This window comes from Grampus griseus (genome assembly GCF_964374135.1).
Source record: "Grampus griseus genome assembly, chromosome: 2".
NCBI lineage: Eukaryota > Metazoa > Chordata > Mammalia > Artiodactyla > Delphinidae > Grampus > Grampus griseus.
In genome coordinates, this window is record NC_139018.1 from 153,790,967 (window position 1) to 153,815,105 (window position 24,139).

A 24,139-nucleotide genomic window follows, 5' to 3' on the forward strand; every position below is an offset into this window, starting at 1 on the left:
ACGACACAGTAACTACACACTGTGCGTCTGTACACAACAAAAACTAAAAATAAAACAGGGTGGTAGAAAAGTAAACAAACTTCAGTGTTTCCAGTAAGACATCAGGGAATCGCTGCTGGCTGGGCCCTTCATTTCACCAGTTTAAGGAAAAGTTTGATTTACGTTTCTCAGGAAACCCAATATTCAGAAGCTTAACCAGCAGGCGCAAGTTAAAAGTTTAGAAGACAGTCCTCCTTTTTTTTGGTAAATGTTTCATGTAAAACATGAAATCAAGTTCTACTTTATAAAAAAACTACTAAGTATTTTTAATAGTAAAATATATATGTTTATAATTCTCTTTTTAAAAAGACATTTAATAACAATACTTCAGAAGACTGGATATAACCTTCAACCCCCACCCTGCCAAGCTGTCCACCTGGCACAGATACATTAAGGCAAGGCTCCTGGAGGGGCATGTCCACCTCGGCGCTGGGCTGGGGATGCAACAGGAGCACACTCCGCTCCTGCAGGGCCAGTTTAGAAAGGCTTCTCCGTCATGTTCACCGAGCCATCCTGCATCCCGAAGTAGACTCTCTCTGCCATGTTGATGAATAGGCCCGTGTCCACCACGCCTGGGATAGTTTTGATAGTTGTGTTCACTTCACTCCATTTGTGGACCCGGTCAAACTTCCAGTCCAGGATAAAACTCCCATTATCCATCACCACAGGACGTGCCTTGTCGATAGCCATTCGAAGTTCAATTTCACCCGCACACTTCTGGGTCACAGCTCAGCTCACAGGCCCTCGGGATGACCTTGATGGAGATTACCTTGTGCCACTGATCCCCGAGGTTCTTTGAATCTTTCCGGAAATTGGCAATCACGATGAAGCGACTGGCATTGCCAGCCACAATTTTCTCCTGGGTCAGGCAGCCTCCACCACCCTTGACGAGATTGAGATCAGCGTCTCCTTCATCAGCACCATCGATGGCAAGGTCAATCTCTGGTCGTCGGTCCAGGTCACCGAGAGTTCAGCCATACTGCAGGATGAGCTGATGGGCGTGGAAGGAAGTGGGAATACAGACGAGATTCAGATTCTCGTTTCACTCTTTCAGCTATTTGCTGCACAGCATGGACAATTGTAGAACCACTCCCAATTCCCAGCACTTGGTTATTCCTCAAGTGGTTCTCCACGGCCGCGCAGCCTGCCAGCTTCCTGGCCTCCTCGGTCTTGGGCATCGTGGAGGGGACCAGGCGGACGCTGGTAGCATCCCCGCCACCGGTACTTGTGCTGCCAGCACCGAAATGCCAGGCAGAGGTCTTTAGATCGCCAGTGAAGCTAACTAACTACGTGGCTCTCTTTATTAACCCTGTGCACTGATCAGGTGACCATGTTACCAAGGGTTATAGTTATTATAATAAAGGAGTCATTGTTTCTTGTGCGTCAAGGGTTCTGATGTGACTAATGTGTATACACGCAGAAGCACAGTGGTGCCTTCCTGCTGTTTACTAGTTTCTAAAATCCAGTTCCTTGGAGGCAGCGGGCTCAAGAACGAAACCAGCACAGAAGCAATGGGAGTGCCTTTGTCCTCCAAGTTAGGACACTTCTTCATCCGGAAACGTTTAGGACAAGGGCTGTGTGGGAAAAACAAGCTCTGAACCAAGATTAGATTTGGGAGGAGTGTGAGGCTAAGGGGCTAGATCAGCATGGGGGTAGGGGCGTGCTTCCAAAAGAGGGGCAGGGCGTGGAACACGACCACGTGTGTCCCAGAGAGAAACTTCCCGAAGGGCTTTCTCTCCCAGGCATGGTTCAGAGTGATTGCGGAGCAAAGTGTAAAGTCTGGTTTTGGTGACATAGGATTTCTGGGACAATCCCAGTTGCAAATATCGTGTTCCATCAGCTCTGTGTGTGCTCTTGACTGTATTAGAGTCACATCTTGATCTTAAATTAAGGCCACGATCACTTACAACCCCCAAGAAAGGATCAGGAAAATCAGTCCTACCATTCCCAAGGTGTGTTTTAGTTCTCTGACACTTGCTTCTTCTCTGAGCTACATGTTTGCTTCTTTATAACATGGGGGCTTGGAATAGATCATTTCAATGTTCTAGAACAAAGATTTTGGCGCTGAATGACTTGAGACAAAGCGTTAGATTATTACTCTACCGTCATGAATTGTTACTGTGTGTGAAGTGCTCACTATTTTCTCTGCGGTGATTTTTAATTTCCAGAATGGCATGTGTTCATTCGGAACTCAAAGCCCCATCCCCTAACCGTGATAGCTGCCACCAAGCTGGGTGATTTTTAACAAGCGCTCCAAGTAGCTGGAGTAATTACTCCTTGTTTAGTCAATAGCAGTTAGTAGTGAAAATGTCAACAAGTTAAACAACTTACCAGGTACTTTTTCTAAACTGCCCTAAAGGCAGACACAGCCAAATGCTATCAGTTTCGATCTTCCATCTAAACCCAAGATCTACCCCCAATCCTGGTGTTAGAACAGAGCATGTGTTTGCATCTTGCTGTGGGAAACAAGGATGCCATCTTTTGTCAAAATAGGGCCAAGTCTTGGGAGATACTATAAGAAGCTTTATTTTTTTCCCCTCTTTCGCTGTGTGATGTTTTGTTTGTCCTGCAGCCCTGAAAATAAATGCCAGGCAAAGGCTCATGTAAATGAAGACTGTTTGTTCCTTCAAGGGAGGCCGAGTTTACAAACAGAAGCTTTAAGACAAAGCAGGCACTCTGGAGCCATTGTGGTTGGCTGCCCATGAATTCCATCTGAAGAGCACCCTGGCCCCAAGAGGTGAATGCCTGCAGGTATTTGTATCTTAATGGAAGAAGGGGGATTTCTCATCTCTGCTATAACAGCAATAATTGAGTTACATATTCTACTTTCTTGGGTTGAAAACCTGGGTACAACAGGTCTCCTGTAGGAGATTGTTCTAAAGGGAATGAGACTCAGAGCTGAGCCAGTTGTGAATGGACATTTGCTTGAGGATTTACCCAACTTAAAAATAAAATTGAGATATAATTGACATATAATATTGCATTAGTTTTAGGTGTACGACATAAAGATTTGATATTTGCATATACTGCAAAAAGATCACCACAACAAGTCTAGTTAATACCTATCAGAGCCACCATTTTTAAGCCACGCTTTCCAAGATTTTAAGAAAGTTATTCCCATTGGGAAAGTCAAATACATTAATTTTTGTCATATCCTTCAGAAAAGTTTGGGTATGGAATAAAATAATTGTTAAATGAATACATGAATAAAGGAATTAATGAACAAAGGAGTTGACGAATGAATATATATGGAGTGAGATGAGATCGGTGTTACAAATGGTGGTCCAGAACCACAAATCTTGAAGTGTTGATCTTTTCCTTAATCTCTTCATTGTAGCCTTTGACCAATTTCTGCTATATTTGCACTGTGGATTATGGTACTTTAGCCTCTGACCAGCCCAGGACAGTCAAGTATTGCTTGCTTGCATCCCTCATTTTCAAAATAATCTTGTAAAACACAAACCAGAATGGAACGGAATAGACACAAGCGGGGCACGTTCTATCTCTTTCAGGTTTTCCACCATCACTTTCCCAGGTCCTGGTCTTGGTTTTCTTTTATCCCAGGTCATGTAGTACAGTAAGTTTTTATCATGATTGTACTCAAAGGTTTCTTCTACACTCCATGATTCTATTACTCTGATTCTAATCCTTCTCCAAGTAGGGGTGTTCAACTAATCGCTAGTGGAGAAGTAGAATTTCAGTGGAGGGGTAGAATTGAATTCCATATCTGTCCTGAAATTCTCATTTGATTTAGGAAATGACTCACGTGAGTCCTACAGTATGAAAGCCACTGGGAAAGAAAGTAAACATCTCTTAAATGGGATTGTGTGCTCAAGATAGTTACATGGATTGACAAGAACATTTTTTTTTGGCCACTCCACACCATGTGGAATCTTAGTTCTCTGACCAGGGATCGAAACTGTGCCCCTGCAGTGGAAGTATGGAGTCCTAACCACCGGACCACCAGGGAATTCCCAAGATATACACGTCTTGAAAGAGGGTTTGATCCAAAGAGTAGAGGGCAGGAATTAGACCCTATAATGGGTGCTCATTTAACACTGTTTGTATAAATGGATTGATAATAAAATTTTAGATAATTCCTTTCTTTGGGCTTGTAACAGCCTATCGAGACTCCTTCGTCTTCAAACATTGAAATATTTTTATTAAAAATTTATTTCTTGTTTTAAATCAATTTAACCTCACTCCAACATTTTTGGAGCATGTACGACGCTGTGTTCTGTGGTGTGTGATGGGTGCACAGTGGAGAGCAAAATAGACAAGTCCCCTGCCCTTCATATTGCTAGAGTGTAGTGGTGGGAACTGGCGTTACACTGTATCTGAAAATATAATTAAAAATTGTGAGGAGTTCTATGAAGGCAAAGAACAGGAGAACATGCTATAAGAGAAAGTAATAGGGTATCGGGGCAGCAGGGACACACTTCAGGTTTGGAGATTCAGGGGAAGCCCTTGAAGAAGTGACATTTCAGTTGAAGCCTTAAGAATGAGGGAGGGCAAAGGAAAGAGAGGAGAAAGCGTAGTCCCGGGACCAGGAAGAATGTGTCGGAAGAACCGAGACAGGACAGAGTTTGGGGCACTTGGGGCTGAAAGAGAGCCAGTGTGGCTGGATCACAGGACACAAGGAGTGGCGGGAGTGAGAGGTGTAAAATGAGGCCGGAGGAGCAAAGTGGGGTGTCCAGGAGGGACCTGAGGGCCAGGTGAAATGGGACATTGTGGAGGGTTTGCATTGGTGATCAACCCCATCTAATTCATTGGGAAATAATTTTTAAAATATTCCTTGGCTGCAGTGTAGAGGACGAACTGGAAATGAACAAGAATAGGGGAAGGAAGACCACAGAGGAGGCTGTGACAAAATACTTCCTCCCACGCTTCTCCTGTGAGCTATGAACAAACATGGCGGCATGATTGGTGGCCGTGAAATAGAGCATCGGAGGGAAGGTCTGAGGACCTGAGCTGGAAGCCAGGTTCTGCGACTGCTTCTTGGTGGACGCCTGGACAAATTACCGACATGAGTAACTCGAATGGAACTCAGTTTTAGAAGAACAAAAACACTCATGGGTTGTGTGGAGGTTAAATTGCATAGATGCCTGTAAAGAGATTCATACAGTGCCTTCCCAGAACAGATATTTCCTTCTTCTTTAGAAGACCTTTCTCCTCTTATCCATCTGGAAAGCTCCAAGCAATCCTTCAGAGCTAGCTCGTTACATCCTCTATGATACCTGCTCTAATCACAGAATATTTAGAGATATCGCTGCATCCCTTCCAGCCCTGGTTGTAATTTTTAAAATTTTTAAAATTCACTTTGTTGATTTCTTTTTATTGGTGTCAATTTTGTAACCCGCATTGTAGGTACTATTTAGAGAGCCTTGTTTAGAATTTTACAGTGAAAAACCATTGCTATTTTTTTCCCATAAATTAATGTTTATCTCTATAAACACTTGAAATATTGGCATATTTTGCTCATAGGCACGTTCTTATATGCCTGATTATTCTGAGGGGAAATTGTTATGCTGGGCACATTATTGTTTTAAACATTATTTTAAAGATCTTAAACATTATTTCAAAGGTCTAAAATTTTTTTTATTTTTTTGTTTTGGAACAGTGTGCTATTATTCTTTCTCCAGAATTTGTTTAAAGAGAATTCATGGATTAAGGTAAGAAATAGGATCTTGAGTAGCAGCAAAGAAGGGACCCAGAAATTTGCAGTTTATAATTATAGCTCTTTCTAGACTTTCTGCTATTATCTTAGAGATCTTTCAATGCTTATCTTAAGTCCTGTACTCTTCACCAAGTCTTCTAGTCTGATGGCTGATATTCCACCAAAATCTGTTGAGCCATAGAGTTGTGTCTGGGAATGTGGCTGCCTTATAGGGAACTGCATTTTCCAGGAGCTACTGAAGGTCATAGGACTGAGCTCTGGCTGGTGGACTATAATTACATGTGATGTGTACCACCTCAGGCTTAAGCCTGAAAATAGTGCACACATGCTTTTCGTGCTCTTTTTCCTTTGAACTGGAGCATTGATAAGCTGATGACCAACTTTGATCATAGAGATGAAGACATTCCCCTCCAAGATGGCAAAGACACAATCTAGAAGAAAATTGGGTCTATGAATGACCATGTTCAATAGAACAGTTCTCCTACCTGCTTTGGGTTATAACATGAGAGAAACATCAACCTCTCTGTTACTTAAACCACTGCATTATTGATTTTTTTCCAGAGTAGCTAAGACTTTTATTCTGTCTATATAAAAATTGGTACTTGAAGTGGAAGGCTGTAACAAAAATCAAATATATATGTCATTGAATCTGGTGGTGGTGTAACAGATGTTATAGTCTGGAAAAGTTTGTTATGGCAGATTAGATCTTTACATGAACGAATCCACATTCTAGTCTCAATTTTGATCCATGTTTGCCTCTGCTAAACTTCTATAGCACTTTATTTTTTACTTTTTATTTTTTGCGGTACGCGGGCCTCTCACTGTTGTGGCCTCTCCCGTTGCGGAGCACAGGCTCCGGACGTGCAGGCTCAGTGGCCATGGCTCACAGGCCCAGCCGCTCCGCGGCATGTGGAATCTTCCCGGACTGGGGCACGAACCTGTGTCCCCTGCATCGGCAGGCGGACTCTCAACCACTGCGCCCCCAGGGAAGCCCCTATAGCACTTTTTGTTTGAATCTTACTTAATTCTTTATGTAATCAGTCAGCACATTGAAGGAGTACTTTGTATTCTGTAATAATAATCCATTACATTTACATATTGTTTTATAGTTTTCAAAGTGTTTTTACATTTCTTACTGCATTGCATCTTCACAAAAATAATGAGATGTTGGGATTCATTTATCTAGTTGACATTTATGGGCCAGGCAGTGGGCTGGGTTTGCAGGCATCTTATCAGATGGATGCTTTTGACTTGGAAGTGATTTCACTTAAGACCAAATTACCTGAGACTTCACATAGGAGTCTCAGGTAAAAGTATTGTTATCATGACTATTTTTTTTTTTTTGCATCTACTACCTGAGACCCAGGACATTAAACGATGTGCCCAAAGTTGCACAGCTAGTTAATGCTCTATCCATTGAACCAGCACCACTCAACTCTGACAGTAAAGTACCTAAAATTTCTAAAGTGCATTTATAAAGGGTATTTATGAACTAATTCAGCTACTAATAATTTTTCTTTATATATTGTCATCCACTTATTGTAAAAGTGAAGTAAAGAACAAATCGTGGGACTTTCCCGGTGGCTCAGTGGTTAAGAATCCGCCTGCTAATTCAGGGCACACGGGTTTGAGCCCTGGTCCGCGAAGATCCCACTTGCCGCGGAGCAACTAAGCGCCACAACTACTGAGCCTGTGCTCTAGAGCCCGTGAGCCACAACTACTGAGCCTGCGCGCCTAGAGCCCGTGCTCTGTAACAAGAGAAGCCACTGCAACAAGAAGCCCGCGCACCGCAACAAATAGTAGTCCCCACTCGTCGCAACTAGAGAAAAGCCTGCGCGCAGCAACGAAGACCCAACGCAGCCAAAAATAAATAAATAAATAAATTTATATATATAAAAAAAGAACAAATCATACTGCTTGCACTGAGTGAGGCTGTAATTCAATCTGCCGGCACTGAGTTTATTAACTTCTTAGAGTACAGGGCGTAAGTGGTTTTGGTGGTAAAGTGGTGTAGACCAGTAAAAACTTGCGACAAGCTGGAAACAGCCCCCGAGCAATGGTTGGATTATATTGTTTCTTTGAGTAGCTAATATAGCACCTTTTATCATGTTATGACTCAAAGGCTGATGGACAATTTGATTTCTTCACAGGTCACCTTGCTGAGGCAGAGAGCAGGAGCCTGACAACAGCCAGTGGGGGTGATAGCAAAATAAAATATATGACAGAAGAGGAGGAATCACCAGGGAAAAAGATGGCGGGTGCACAGGAGGAAGAAAAGAGCATGCTGAGCCAGAGAAAAAGGATAATTAAAAGGACTCAGGGCTTGTGAAAAAAATAGAAAAAAAAATAAGAAAAGGAAAAGAACTAGTGAGATTAGGTTTAACCAAATTAAATAGCATGGAAAGTAGAATGAGAATAAAATGAGAGTTTCTTTTGGGTCTAGGGGCCTCCTTAACTGTAATTTGAAAATATAAGGATATTAGATACTAAGATTTAAAAGACAGGGAATGTGTTCCCGAAGGATCTATTGAGTTCTTACTCTGTGCAAAACCATGAAAGTTTGAATGATGATGAAAAGAGAGGTAAGGTAATTGCCACCTTGGAGCTCAGAGCTGAGGTGATGAATGCAGAGTAGCATCCTGCGTTCTCGCGTTCCTCTCTTGGCTTGAGTCAAAGGCAGCTCTGAGGAAGTGGGCTGCCTTTCTCCCACCTTAGGGGTTGGCATAGACTCAGCACTAGAGGATGACAGGCTGGACACCATATGGTTTTCTAGGTTTTGTTTCTAATCTCTGTCACATTGAACTGCCTTCTGAAACAGGCCCTAGAGTGACCCCCATAGCTGGGTCTGAGCTGGAGAGACAATGAAGGGTTGCCTGAGAAGCCTGTTTCTCTCCATCAGCTCAGGACAGAAGAGCCCTTGAGCCTGAAGATTTGGCTTGACTTCTATCTAGAAAGTGGCCCCCAGAGCCTCACTATGGTTTCAATTGGTTTTGAAGAGTCGCTGAAAGAATTCTTTTGTTTGTACTTCAAGCTGGCGGGTTTGCACTGTAACGATATCTGCTTTTCTACATCTCTGTTTGACACTGGGTTGACCTCTGCTTACCTCATACTTGCTAAAAAGAAACATATCTAATACCATCCACCTCTGTGATAAGGGCAAGGGAAAACAAACAGTGGAAAGACCCTTTAGGAACAGATGACCTGCTGTTGGCTGGAGGAGCCATACTGCCGGAGAGGGGTCTGGGGATGCCCACCGAGGGCTTGTCACTGATTAGGGAGGTGATGGCGTTTGGACTCAGGGGTTTAGAATTTTGGAGCAGAATTCTAGCTTCCTCTGGCCACACACAGGTCGTGTGTGATATCGTTAATCGATAAATAAAGTGAAACATAATTTCTTAGCCTGCGATTCAGATTCAAACCATAAATTCTGTATTCTGTCTAGCATCAGGGACCTCAGCTGGATAGCAGATCAAGTCATTAGAAAGAGCCTCCAGGGATTCCTCAGTTAACAAGTCCACCTTCCTCTTGGAGTCACTCACCTTCCTCTCTTCCTTTGTCTTCTTTTTCTTTTTACTTTATTTTACTGAAATATAGTCGATTTACAATGCTGTGTTAATTTCTGCTGTACAGCAAAGTGATTGTTATATATATATACATATATACATTCTTTTTCATATTCCTTTCCATTACAGTTTATCATGGGATAGTGAATATTATTCCCTCTGCTGTACAGTAGGACCTTGTTTTTTATCCATCCTATATATAATAGTTCGGCTCTGCTAATCCCAAACTCCCAATCCTTCCCTCCCTGACCCGCTCTCGCCCTTGGCAACCACAAGTCTGTTCTCTATGTCTGTGAGTCTGTTTCTGTTTTGTAGAAACAAACTACTAGAAGGTCATCAAAACACTGCTTGGTTGTTCTAGGAATAGGATTTTGGGCCACCTCCGTGATGTGAGGTTAAAATACAGACTGTGCAGAGAAAGACAAATATCATATGATATCACTTATTTGTGGAATCTCAAAAAATGGTACAAATGAACTTATTTACAAAATGGAAACAGACTCACAGACCTAGAAAATAATCTCACGGTTACCAAAGGGAAAGGGAGAGGAGGGATAAATTAGGAGTTTGGGATTAGCAGATACATACTACTACGTATAAAATAGACAAACAAGGACCTACTGTATAGCACAGGGGACTATGTTAAATACTTTGTAATAATCTATAATGGAAAAGAATCTGAAAAAAGAATATATATGTATATATATATATATATATATATATATATATATATATACATACATACACACGTATATAACTGAATCACTTTGTTGTATACCTGAAACTAACACAATATTGTACATCAACTCTACTTCAATTAAAAAAAGATACAGCAGACTGGGTGTGCCGGTGAAATATCAAGCACCCAGAATACTTTTGAAAAGTGTAAACTAGTGATGATTTTCCTTGTCTCTCACTGGCCCAGATACCATTGTCTTCAGTCAGAAAGAAGAGGAGATAAAAAATAATTTTTAGTTTAGGAAATAAATCCTATTTTAATTTATGTAATTGTTTTCATGTATATGTCATAATGAATTAACTGACAAATTGTCTGAGTTTAAAGACGTTTGAGAATGGTTTTAGGTCTAGAAAGCCAAGTCTGAGGATTAGTGAACGCACCAAAGGAGATAATTGACAAGGAAGGAAATTAAAAGTGAATGCAAATATACAGAAAGAGGCCAGAGAAATGCAGATTTCTGGAAATAGGTGAATTCCAAAGATTTCAAGGAGAGGGAAACCTTCTCCGTGACGGAAGTCTCCCAGATGTTGTCATTTACATTTTATACCTTTACTGCTGGGCTCTCTGCGTTTCTCTTACCCATGTGTAACTTTCTCAGGTGATCTCACCTAGGCTCATGGCTTCCATGTGCTGAGGACTCATGACTTTTTACCTCCAGCTTGGTCTCTTCTCTTTCCTGTATACCATGCTTCTTCAATCACTTTCTTCTATTTCCACTTGGATATCTAATAGGCATCTTAACATTTAAAAAAATAGATCTTTTTCTTCCATCTTCCTTGCAAACTTGTCTACCTCAGACTCCCACAAACCTTATACCATTTTCCACCGTATCAGCCTTGCTCTCTTTAAGGTAATTTCTATCTATAATTCACCAGCAATTCTGTTGGCTTGACTTTTAAAATAGCCATCCATCTCTCCCAATTTTTCCTGCTATCGCCCCGATCCAAGTATATCACACATTACCTGGACTAAGGAACCAATCTCTTCAACACCTACTTTTCTCTCTTATCCAGTCCCGTAAAAGGAAAATGACCCTGAGACTAAGTACTTCCTTAAATTTTGTACCCTGCGGGCAGAATTGGCCTCATCTTCCTCTTAGCCCTTTGTAATAATCTGGGTTACAGATAACAGTTGTTTGCACTGGGGTGGCAGCCCTGGAGGTGGTGAGAAGGGATCTGGACTTACTGGGAGAGCAGAGTCAAAGGCTCCTGCCTGATCGCAGGAGGTGAGTGAGAGAAGGAGAGGAATCAAGGATGACTTTCAGGGCTTTGGCCCAAGCAAGAATGGGATTGCCATGACCTGGGAGAGAGGTGACCACAGGGGAGCAGATTTCAGGGTCAGGTATTGAGGGGAGGAGTTCAGGTTTGAAATATCTTAGACATCTAGTGGAGATGCTGAGGGGCAGCTGGATGCAGCAGGCTGGAGTCCAGGACTAATGACGTCAACACTCATCCTAGAAGATTCACACCTTATTGCTGCTTCGAACCTTTTGCCCTTTTGTTCACTCTGAGCCAAACGTTTTTCTTCCATATCTTCACAGCCACCTCCTTCATGAATATAACAGTTCAAATGTCAGCTTTTTGAAGTAAGGGGTCTTTCCCAATGACCCTATCTAAGGTTGGTCCTTCTTTCTCCTGTTCTGTCTTCCTTCCTTCTTTCCTTCCTTCTTTCCTTCCTTCCTTTCTTTTTCTTTCTTTCTTTCTTTCATTGAAGTATAGTTGATTTACAATATTGTTTCTCTTGGTTTTTTTCTTAATCATGTCATTCCTATCTGAAACAACTATTTATTTACCTACTTACTTGTTCATTGTCCGCTCACCTTAGAATCGTAAAAGTTTCATGAGAGCATGGATCTACATGTCTTGTTGACCCTCAGCATCTTTTTTAGTTGTCTTTTAAAGTTTATTGGTTAATGAAAACTCTATCCATTGTGGGCAATATATTTTTAGCTTTTGTCATTAACAGTTGAACCCAAATTCTTATAGGACAGTTAAGTTCATCAAACGTGATATTGATTATATTGAACAAGAAATTTTTTTTTGAGACCCTACTAAGTAAAAAAAACTTTATGTAAGTAAAGTATTTCAACCAAAGTTCTAATATAACTCCACGGTCAGTCAACAGTAACCTAAAGTTGATTAAGATCATTGTCAATATTCAGTCTAGGAACATAGCCAGGAATAAGAATCAGCTCAATGTAGCAGCAAATGTCGTAGAAAGAGATCTGGACTTTGACTCAGAAAATCTGACTTCAAATCCTGGCTCTAACACTTCCAAACTGTGTGATCTTCAACAAATTCCTTGACCTCTCTGGTTCTTCTTATCTATAAAAAGGAATGATACCTATATTACATGGAATTATAGGAATTAAACAATATGATGTGTATGAATATGCTCTGTAGCTTAACATCTACCTAATGGCATGCAAATGTTACCTGAGTAATATTCAAATTGGTTTAAAAGATTCCAGGTGCTTTCAGTTGTATGAGAGTGTTTCCTAAAAATATGAATCTCCAATGTATGTGATTCATTTCAATTATATAAAAAGACACGCTTTTTGAGTTGGTTAGGATGTTTAGCTGCAAGTGGGGGAATGCTCAAATAAATGGATTTAAACAAGGAGGAAAAATTATCTTATATAAGAAGGAATGCAATGTTTGGCTTCATAAATTCCTCAGTTTGGCTTCATAAATTTCTCGGGGACCCAGTTTCTTTCCATCTTTTCCCTCCACTGAAGCCAGTGTGCTAGCTTGGTCCTTTGGTTCTGCATCCTGTGGTCCCACAGTAGCTGCTCTGGTTCCAAAGATCACACCTACGAGTCTGAGGCACGTAGGGAGGAAGATGTCTCCTGGGAAACTCCTATCAGGCTTTCTGTTATATCTTTTCGGCCAGAGTTGCATGGAGTAGCTGGGACTGAGTGCGCTGCTGGCAAAGGGGGGCTGAAGTTGGCACTGAACTCTTAGAGTCAACATGTTCTTCCTGGGGGTGGGGAGTCACCCACTTTCCATGAGTATATGACCCCCTGATACTTGGACAAAAATAGTGTTCTGTTGGCAAGGAAGAAGGCGGGGAGAGGGAGGAAACGGTTGTGGTGTAGGTAACCAACAGTGCTTTACACATCATCCTCATCTTTTTTGAAGGGAGGAGGGAGTTAGTGGTTATTGCAAAACTCAAGAGTGAAAGAATGTCGTGATGGCTAAAAGGTTGGAAATGACAGTTTTATGGACTTTACTCTCAGTCATTGACCATGTTTTATTTTTAAATGTCATCGGTTATATAGCCAAAATACATCATGAATACAAAAAAACTCCCACTATTGAAAACAATGGCTAAATCACTCTAATATCTTTGGTTTTGTTTTTTAAAATAAACCCATTTGTTATGTAAATTTGGTTGACTGGACCTAGACATTAGATCTTGACCTAAGGAAAGAGAAAAAAATTAATATAAAGAACCAGAACTAAAGAGGAAGGAAGTCCTTAGGAAATAAACACATTAGAAGACATAGTGAAGAGGATTTAAAAGATTTTTTTTTCAGAGTAACTAGAGTGGAAAAACACAAAGAAAAGTTCCTTCTGTGATGTTTCCTATTACCTGGTGTCATGCTTCTGTACTTCTAGTATTACACTCTTATTCTTTTAGCATCATTTCACTTTATATCTGAAGAAGAGCTTGTGTTTCATTCATCCGATGTTTTTAATAGCGTTTTAATCATTGTAAATGATCATGCAATGCCCGAAGCACATTGGCTAGAAAATGGTTTATAAATAAAATTATTGTAATTTTTGTTATCTTTATCTCTTGAAACAATATTCATTATATTCAGATTATATCTAGCCTAGAAATAGTTCAACATATGTGATTATATGTAATCAGTCTATTTTTTTTCTTGCTCTTTTAAAAATGCCGTGGCTCACCGTTCAATTTTGTTCTTATCGCTAACAAACTATTGCTTATAAGTTGTTAAGGACTCTGATTTGCTTTGAAGAGTCTTTACAGGTTTCAACAAGAGTTTGCTCCTGGTAGGGCTGGGATCCAGAGAAATTCCTTGTTCCCAGTGCCTATGTCTTGATAGCAGGGGTAGCAGCATGTGGAGATGATCGCCAGAACTTTCGCCTGAAGCTAGCACCCCAAGTGTATTCAGAGGCTAAAACTATGACTAATAGGAAGAACTATTGGGGAGGCCTATTTTAGCTTGATCATAGAAATAACTTTGTAAATATTAGCTGTGTCTGCATACAGATTAGGTGACAGTGTGAGATGGTGAGTTCCCCATCATTTGCGGGTATCCTAGCAAACCCTCAGGCCACTACTTTGCGGTGTTACTGATGGGAATTTACAACATATCCATGGAGGCCGATATTCGACAGCCTCATAAGTGACTCCCTTTCTGAGGCTTAATGTTCCTTAGTAGCTTGCAGTGTCTTAGTTTGCCTCTGTGGTCATGTCACAGTATTGACCTCAGGACCACTCAGCGTCCTTCAAGGGCAAAAATGCAATGTACCTTCTAGCCTGCACATTTCAACATGCTACAAGGAATATTATGATGTGCGTCCACCTTAACTAAGGGGTAATAGTTGTCTGGAGTTTTTAGCTGGTTGGCTTTGAGGGCTAGAGTTTACATATCTGATTCTCTATGTGGGTCAAAGCATTTTCCTCTTCTCTGTGCCGATTTACACGATATAAAATTTTGGTAAGTGGAACATTATAGTAGTTAAAGGTATTTTTATGAAGGGCACGACCTGTGTCCCTTCCAACTGATGAGTGATTTTGTGGAAAGCATGCAGCTGTGGGTATCAAAACTGACAAGATAGGAGTATCAACAGTGCAAATGCAGCCTTACAGCCAAAACAAACAACAAACAAATCAGGCAATAGGCTGGTGGGAGTGGCGCAGGGGTAGGAGGTGGTATATTAAGGGTGACATAAGACACTTGGGAAATCTGAGGCCAGACACTTTGCCAAAACTCTCCGTTGAAGGACAGAAATGTTGGTGGCTTTTGAGATCACCACAATCAATAAAAAGCAACGAAAAGTGTACTTTGTGGCTATCAATTTTTCAAAGTTAGCTCAAGTTCAGCTTTTTCCTTGAACTGTTCCTAAGCCATGTCTGCATGAAGTTGGAATCTTCTCTGACTTCCAGATAGTCTAGGGTACCCATTTGGTCATGAAATGTTTATTTATTTTATTGCTACTCTGAGAAGTCACCTGGTTGTCATTACCTTAAAAAAATCAAACGTAATTTTTTGCAGTTATTTTGGCAACTGTCAAATTGTAAAAAGGATTATATATGCATAAATAAATATATATAGGTATTTTGTTTTGTTTTAAAATCAAAGTCAATGGCTTTATCCCTCTGTATCTTGTAAGTTTAAAAACCAGGACTCTACTAATTTTATTTGAGTTTGCTCACTCCTATGAGACACGGTGGTCAAAGCTGACCATATCATGACCATTAGGACAAGTTCTGAGGTTCTAATCTCTTGTGACATCTGTCTTCCTTATAAGACTGGTGTTGTCTGGGGCAGACCTAGACAGACGCACGGTATACCAGATGTCCATCTTCCATGGCTCTTTGTTTTCCACACCTAGCACAGAGATGCTAATTGCTGAGTGCGGCTATTCAAAGTGTTTGTCGTCATGCCAGGTATCATTCTAGATTTCAAGTAAAGTATAAGCATGCAAACAAGAAGGAACTTTGTGCCAGGCAGCACTGAGATGCTGGCGTGCACCTGTGAGATGCCACTTTGGTAGGAATGGAATATGAAGACCCTCCCATCTTGAACCAGCTGCAGACACTTAGAGAAGCAAAAGGATGGCTGCCAGCTTCAGACACAGGGCTTACTCCCCACAGAGCTGTCAAGTTTTTATTCCTCTTCTGCCTGATGGTTGGGGAAACATGAATGATGTACCAAAAACCCTTTCATTAGTCCAACATTGTTGTGTGGCTCCTAGAACTTCTTAGATGTGGCACATAATTTTTCACTCAACTGCCGAGTGTTGGGAAAAAGCAGGAGCGACAAACCAGTGCCCCCAACCAGTCCTGCTATGTCACATCTGAGGGCTTCTGTGGGGCAGCCTGACTTGGCTTTGCTGGCTCGGAGACTTTCCCAGGGGAAGGGGAACAGCTCCATTCCACCTCATTGGAGGCTCCATCTGCTGTAAAATTCTTGCCTCTGCCCATGTAGAGCCATTATATGGTCTAGATGTAATAACACCAGGAGGAAAAGAGTCAGGTGCAAATTGCTAAGTGTTGTTGTAGTTGAGTATGTTCGGTACGTTTGTTAGGCCATGGAAAATTCTTTTTCACTCAAATGGATTTTCTCCTCTTAATCTAATTTTTATTTTTGACTTCTCTCACTATTTTAAATTCAAGTGTTCCAAAGTTTCTTTTTTCATTTTCGAGCAAAATTAAGCTAAAAAGAGGGTTTTGTGTGTCTACTTTGAAAGACTTCCCTTTTGTCACCTAATTCTATACTGTTTTCTAGTATATTTACAAATCTTTGATTTCATGAAGAATGATTTATGTCGATTTAACCCAAGCTTGATCAGTTCTTTTTCTGAGTCTTCCCCTGGAACGGTCACTTTATTTTTAAGGAATTCTGGGCCAATTCAATCTCTCGGTGGCCTTCTAGTGGTTTTGAAAAAAGAATCCCATTTATTGAATTGGAAAATTAAAAATAATGCTGATAGACATTCACTGGTTTAATAATCTGCCCCCCAAAGCAAATTAATCAGCAGGTATTAAACTTGTTACTTGTCATTCAAGTTTTAATTTCCTTGAAATGGTTAGATAAAACATCAGTACTAACTTGCTAATTTTAATATTTAGGTAAATGTATACTTTATTACATTTTCTTATTAATGCTTTTTATATTGTATTTTAATTTTCCACAAGTGTGTTCCTTCTGTTTTGATTCTAATTGCTTTCTATACCTCTTTACATTCTATTATACCTATTGTAACCAGCAATGGCCTGAATGTGGTAGGCATCCAATGTGTGTGTTGGGTTCATTGATGAGTGTATCTAGAGAAACAAGTTGTGGTATATATTCAGAATCTTTTTCCTGCCACCAGCGATTATTTGTTAGTCGTTTTGTTTGAACAGGTTGTGAAGGTCTAGGTGTACATGATAGGATAACAGAAACAGAGGAGTTTAAACACTGGGACGTTCTCTTGTGGAGTTTTAAAAATTTACACAACATTCTTTTGCGGGGAAAAAAAAGTAGAAAGTAATCTTCATTCCATCCTCTAGGGCAGAGTGTCTCAACCTCGGCAAAATTGCCCTTCAGTCCAGATCATTCTTGATTGTGGAGAGTGGTCTGTGTATCGTAGGAGTTCATCCACTAGATGCCAATAGCAGATGTGACAACAAGAAATGTTTGCAGACCTTGCCACATGTCCCTGGGGGGCAAAATCACTTCACTTGAAAACCACTGTTCAAGAGTGATGTCCACGCTGCAATTATTTTGCTATAAAGTGCCGGTTGAAAGCACAGAGATACTTGGTGTCAGATTAAGTCTTTCTGGTATTTAAGGAAAGCCCTCCAACCCTACATGAATCCCAATCATAGGGCAGAATGAACACCCCGTAGAAGTGTTGCTGTCTCTACTCCCTGCTGTCGGTCTCAAGGGGGCGCTGTCGAGGGCTACGTGCTGGACCATCACGACCTGTACGTTGTAAAAGCTGCTTTCCCAGGGCTTCCCTGGCTGCAGAAGCTCTGGCTTCTTCCAGAACAGCCTGCTTTCTCCACACCTGACATTGGGCTTCTTGTCAGGGGCTCATCTATGGGAAAGCATCCTGGAATGATTTTGTTTTCTTTTGTCACGGAGGTATGGAGGAAGAACCATCAGACACAGCTGCAAAGCAATTAAGAGCGCTTATGATATTCTGGAATTCCTTTCTCTCTGTCTGTCAAATTTGACTATTCTCTTTTTCTCCCTGGTCCCCAAGTTCTATACTGGCAAGATAAGGGTTTAACCCTTGGGCCGGGTTGACACCACCCATCCGCAGGACACTGGAACAGACCACTTCTCAGTGATCAAGTCTGATGAGCTTCTGAACTGGGGGGTGGGGAAGGAAGTGTTAAGTTTGCAGCTGAAACTCTGAAGAGCTGCCAATCAAGAGAACATTCGCACAGGCTCTCCACTGACCCAGATACTCTGCTATCTTGAAAGCTTTATCTTCTAAGAGAATGTTGGCTAACGGCTTTCCTTTTATTCTTGTTTCTGTTTTAAAAGAATAACAAATACGCTTAATTCTTCACAAAATCTTCAGCAAATACCTTTTAATCCAACACGATGGTAGTTATTTTAAGAAGTTGGCAAAGGAAGGACTGAGGCAGTTTTCTATTTTTCAGTCTGGGATATTTTCCCCTTGTACAGAAGCACTTGATTACATTTAATCTTGGCATGCACCGACCACATTTACTTTGTTTGCATAGAACTGATATCATTGCTTTTCCCTCTTCTATACTCTTTTTTCATCTCCCCAGTAAGCCTTACAATTTAAATAACAGATTAAAATACACACACACACACAGAAGAGGTTCACAGATACCACGTATGTGTTCACTGTAACTTCTGGGACTTGATTCCACACACAAGCTGTGTTTGTTGAAGGAAGAAATGGTTTGTCAAAGCATTGTGTATATATGGAGAGAAAGAGCTCGGGAAAATACCTGAATAAAAATGATGCACAGAGAGAACAAATTGCAGAGGTTGGAGACATGGCTGCTATAGGTGCAAAATGATTGAGGTCTTCTTCGTCCAGCAGAGGTGTTGAGGACTGTTCTCTAGAGATCAGAACAATCTAGAGATGGGTGATCTATGTTACCAAAGGGGTGGGTGCTCTGTGCATCTCAGGTGGGGCTTCCTCTGGTTATTATCTGCAATTTAAGACCAGAATTTACGCACCAGCGCTTTGACGCATCTGCAGCCCTGGGTTTAGTCTTTTCATCTCAGTCCCACCCCATTTCTTTTCAATACATTATTACTGTGAAAGTATTTTAGATTTAGAGGGAAGTTGAACAGATAATGCAGGGATCTGGTCTGTCCCGCACCCAATTCCCCCCATTATAAACCTTACATTACTTTGGAACCCCCATTTTTAGAGCTTATTTTCCTTTCTACTCCAAGGGAAACCACATAATTGCTTTCTGATCCCAGTAATGCTGAGAATAAATAAGATGCTTAGTATTTCAGCAATTGTTTAACCATCTCCAACCGGAGTTTGCACTTTTTATCATTTTAAGAGTAAAACTCTGTACTCAAGTTTATTCTCACGTGGGAAAACTGATGTATAAGAGTTAGATGATTTTCTTAAAGAAAGGTGAGCAGGAATTAGACCATTCCTCATTTGCTTCTCCTGCTTTTAGGAGTAATATTGATGGATTGGGCCATCTCTACATTCTGAAAAATCGTAGCGATTTTCTTCAGTGTGACCCCAGCAGATTATTTCTGGTAGCTTTCTTTTTAAAATTATTTTCTTCTATTATTATTATTCTCAAACACTTATGACAAAGGGGTAAATCTGATGGATTTTACTACAGTATAGAAAATGAAAATCTACATATTTTATTCTTCCTATTTACTTGGTCATCTGGTAGCTTTCTTTACTTCATATATGCACCACTAAGACTAATATGGTTGGAATTAATAGCGATCCTTTCTATAAAATGGGTAAAGCTTTGGCTAATTCACAGTAGTTATAAATAATATTGCTTTATCAAGATCTATTTCTGGTTGTGGAAGTATAAATAACGAAGCCTCTAGAAAACTCCGGGTGACAGATTTATTCTACTAACAAAATAAAGTGATTACAAGGAATTAGGAAAGACTGAACTGGGAAAGGCCTCTCCGCTATGACTAGACGCCAAGAAGGTCACGTGTGTCTCTTTGTCTTCTTGGAGTTGCTGAAATAAGGGCATGGATGAGAGAAGGCAGTTATCAAGGAAATGTCCTCTTTCACCAGTGATAGTGCTTTTTAGCACAAGGAGAGGGAGGTTCTCAGGAAGCATTTGGGTCATGACCGTGTTCCATTTCAATTTGAGGTCATTCTCTGTTTCAGAGTCAGGTCCTGAGTATCAGAGACCTTTGTGTGGAATTTGCTGGCTTATTCACACCTTGTGCAGGTATGCTGCCCTTCCTCTTTCTCTCCTCCTCTTCTGTCTTTCCACTCCTCGCCAACCTCCTGAAATCTTGTTTGTACGTCTGGGAAAAACTCTAGGTGAAATAAGAGAACGCCACTAAGGAGGAAAGATGGAATTATGGATATCCAGTGGACTCAGATTTTCTCCATAACTCCTTGACTGTAGTTAATACAATGATTGTTTCTTCTAATCCCAGGTAGGAGGAGAATCAATAGAATCAATAGGAATAGTGTGTAGACATCCACCTTGTGGTCCCTGTCATAAACTTTGTCTCACCCAAGGGGAAGAGTGGAACCAATGTACTGTAGAATGTGTGCTGTTCAAAGAAAAACAAAACAGAAAACTTAGCTTATCATTCCTTTCAAGGAGCTTTCAGTGAAGAATAAATTTTGACAAAACATTCTCATTTCACGTCGTATAATGAAATCATCACACATCCTACAGAAATCCATGCAGAAACAAAAATTGGTATGGTAGCAAAATTTTTCTCAACTCAAAATGAGATAGAAGATTGGACATCAACTTACGAATTTAAGGCTGTTAACTGAAATGAACAATTTCATTCCTAAAGTGGATTTTTACCCTAAAGGATCAAATTGACCTTTACTTGGGTGACAAGTACTGTTTCTCTACCAGTTCTCCGTTTTAGTCTCTGCTGTGTAAGTTCAGGGCCACATGAGAATGCTAATTCTCTATTTTAGCTTTTTGTGGGGTTCCCCAGGGCTTCTCCCATTCAAAGCCTCTGTGACCCGAGTTCTGGTGATCTCCAGTGCCCAGCCCGACTCTGGCCACCATGGTCATTTCATTCAGTTCGTGGTGGTTATCATCACGCTGCAGTTTGAATACTGGTGCTACTGGTTAGCCTGGGATACAATGCAAGTGTTGTAACACTCATCAAGACTCAGGTCTCGGCTTGTTCGGTGGTGGGTAGCGGGGTTGCTTCACACAGCACTTCAGTTCAAAGTGAAGGCAGGAGGGAGTGGAGATCGTAGATCATAGATCACAGAGCAGATGCTAACCCAGAAATGACAGTGCTCCTCTGCCACAGAGCAAACTTGCAGGCACACGAATGCTCGGCGCAACTCACCAACATGTGTGCGGGGAGAGTGAAGCCAACAGAGCAATTGGAGGAATCCATCCAACTAATAAGGAGCTTATAACTCTTTGGCAATTTGTTTGACTTGGGAGTTATTGCAAAGTCAGAAAGGTATTGAGCCTCCGGGATATTGGCAGCGTTGCTGGGAGTCTCCCACTGTGAAAAGAAAGCTTTGCCAATGGGCTTTTTTTTTTTCTTCAGGTGTTCAGTATTGGGTTTTTCAGGCCAAGACTTTTGGAAAAGGCAACATAAATCACATCGGTATGTAAGGTTAATGGGACTGGTGGCTGCACAAACTCTCCCATTCAAATATGTGCTACAAAGATCTTCCAGTTTAGATGATCTGATTCATTCATTCATTTACTCATTCAACAAAGGCTGACTGAAGTCTTACTGTGTGTCAGGAGCCACTGCAAATATCAGAAGACAGACCCAGCTAGGACCCCTCTTCCGAGGTCTCTGAGCCCACATCGTGCATTTCTCCCTTCCTGTGTCCTCAGGTCCTTTATTGCTTTTCTTAACTCCTGATTCAGGAGCTCTGATTTGAAAGAAAAGTATGAGGAAAATCCTCACAAGGAAAAAAGTTGAAAGTCCTTCTGGTTTATTTACTTATTTATTTAAAGCATATTAATTAAACACCTATTATAGCCAATGTTCTCCAGAAATAGGTGATCAGGGCAGACTTTCTATAAAGGAAAATTTTGCCTATCCACACTCCAGATGATAAACTTTCTTACATAAAATGTCTTGGACCTTACTGAAAGAGTAACTGATTGCTGTTGGTATACTAAGAAAACTCACTCTCCCTTTCTTATGGATCTGGGAGGCTGGATGGACTCTGTCCTTGGAGTGGACTTTCTCCAAGCTCCGTATTCTCCTCTCTCTTACTGTATCTATCTAACCACTAGCCAGGTCCTGGTGACTCTGTCTCCATTATGTTTTTCATATATACCTTTCCTTCCTTTCTTTTTTTGACGGCTACTGCTTCACTCCAGAACCCTTTATGACTCTTGCATAAATATCATTACAATGGCATTCAGGTCAAAGATCTCCTTCTTTCCAGTCTCTCCCTGCTTCAGATCATTTTCCATATGGCTGCCAGACTTATCTGCTGTATTCTATTAGTCCTCTCCTTAACAGTGACACCATTTCTATTGCCTCTTAGATTAAGCATCTGTTTCCAAACAGGGTGTCAAATACCACATCCTAAACAAACATAGTAGTTAAGAATGTGGACTCTGGAATCTGAAACACCTATGTTAAAAATCCCAGCATTTCCTACTGTGCTGTCGGCCCCTCTGCTGAGGTACGGCTCACCCAGGATTGCAGTGGTTTTTGTACCTGGCCGGCTCTCGCTTGAGCCTTAGGTTCCCTTGTAGGCAAGGCAGTAGTTTATTTGTCCTTATGTCTGTAGCGCTCAACACAATGCCCAGTGCATGCAGAAGAGTTGGTAAATATCACCTACACTGGATGGAACTTAAAGAGGTTAAATGATTGACTTATTACATTGCATCTTCTGTTTCCCGCGCGCACCATCATTTCGGGGTACCGGGCTGGCTTACCTCATCAAATTTCTATAATTCTCATCCTCAAGGTCTGAGGAAAAGGCTGGTTGATAATTTGATAGTTAAAAGATTCAGTATTGGCTCTTGAAAGCCTAAGAAAAAGCTCTGAGCAGGAGAAATCACTTACCTCTGGCAGGAAAAAAAAAAATCAAGAGAAAAAGTGATTACTTTGATTACATTGGTAGGTAGCAAAAGCCACATGAGACATCTACAGGTGTCCTAACAGTTTCTCCTTCCTAAACATCAGCTCTGCGGTACTCAGGCGGTGAGGGAAACCGGGTCCTTTGCTGTATCCTGAAGGCAGTGGTTAGACTTACTTGTGGGGTTAATAAAGGCTGAACTTGAGCTTCCGTTGGTGGTTAACCCCCTGCCCTTCTCCTGGTTCCTGTGAGACACCTGACTGATACTATGGGCTGCAAACGTGTTCAAGTTCATTAATACTGTGCATGGGGCCTAGAGTCTGGGATAAACCAGTGAGTTGAGAATAGAACAAAATTCACAGTGAGACGGTTTTGCATTCTTGTATAATTTAGAATTCAACTACACGTATGAATAAGACTTGCCCCTGAATATGAGATGCTGAAGACGGACCAGAGGAAGGAAGTCATACCAGTGGGAGTAGGAAATAATGAGGAGAAAATGGACTTTTAGCTACAGCACAGCCCGAGTGTGGGTAAGCCATCGTTAGAAATGCTATCTTTTTTCTGGGTCTTGGCGTTTGTGATTAAGATCCTGTGTGTCCAATGCTCCTTTGTGCACCCCACGGGCCAGGCCACTTTAGAAACGGACCACGGAGTTGCCAGAGCCACAGAATTGTGGAAAGGAATTCTGTGGGCCCCTCTGGTCAGACGTTGCCAAATGGCATTCCTAAAAAGCTTCAAATGCTTCTACGGGGTCAAAATGGCTTCTAAGAGCCTCTGCCAGGCTTAGGACACAGTGGGTCTGGAGGTAAAGATGACCTAGATTTGAATAAGTGTCCATTCCTTTCCACATGAAAGTCCTTGGGGGAGTTACCGAGGTAGGTAGTCGCCGGGGGGGTCTTGGGGGAAGGTAGAGTCTCTGAAGCTTTCTTATCTGTCAGATGGGTCCAAGATACCTTTCTTAATGGTCAGGTGTGAACAGTACTTTGGGTACCAGATTATAGTCAGGATTCTCCAGAGAAACAGAACCAACAGGTGGTATATGCACATAGAGAGAGATTTAGTTTAAGATATTGGCTCATGTGATAGCAGAGGTTGGCAAGTCTGAAGCTGGTAGGACTGGAGGCTGGAAATGGAAGCTCGGGCAGGTTTTCCGTCTTGCCCTCTGGAG

The 24,139-nt window shown here is 41.2% G+C and overlaps 1 pseudogene across 1 annotated transcript in view; it reads right to left on the reverse strand.

The window, feature by feature from the left end:
• Positions 1–516: 516 nt before the first annotated feature.
• LOC309819338 (ribose-5-phosphate isomerase-like) overlaps positions 517–24,139 on the reverse strand; it is a 33,391-nt pseudogene continuing 9,768 nt past the window's right edge. The window contains exon 4 of the transcript in view: positions 517–1,298. The product of the transcript in view is annotated as a ribose-5-phosphate isomerase-like (transcript). The remainder of the gene's footprint in view (positions 1,299–24,139) is intronic.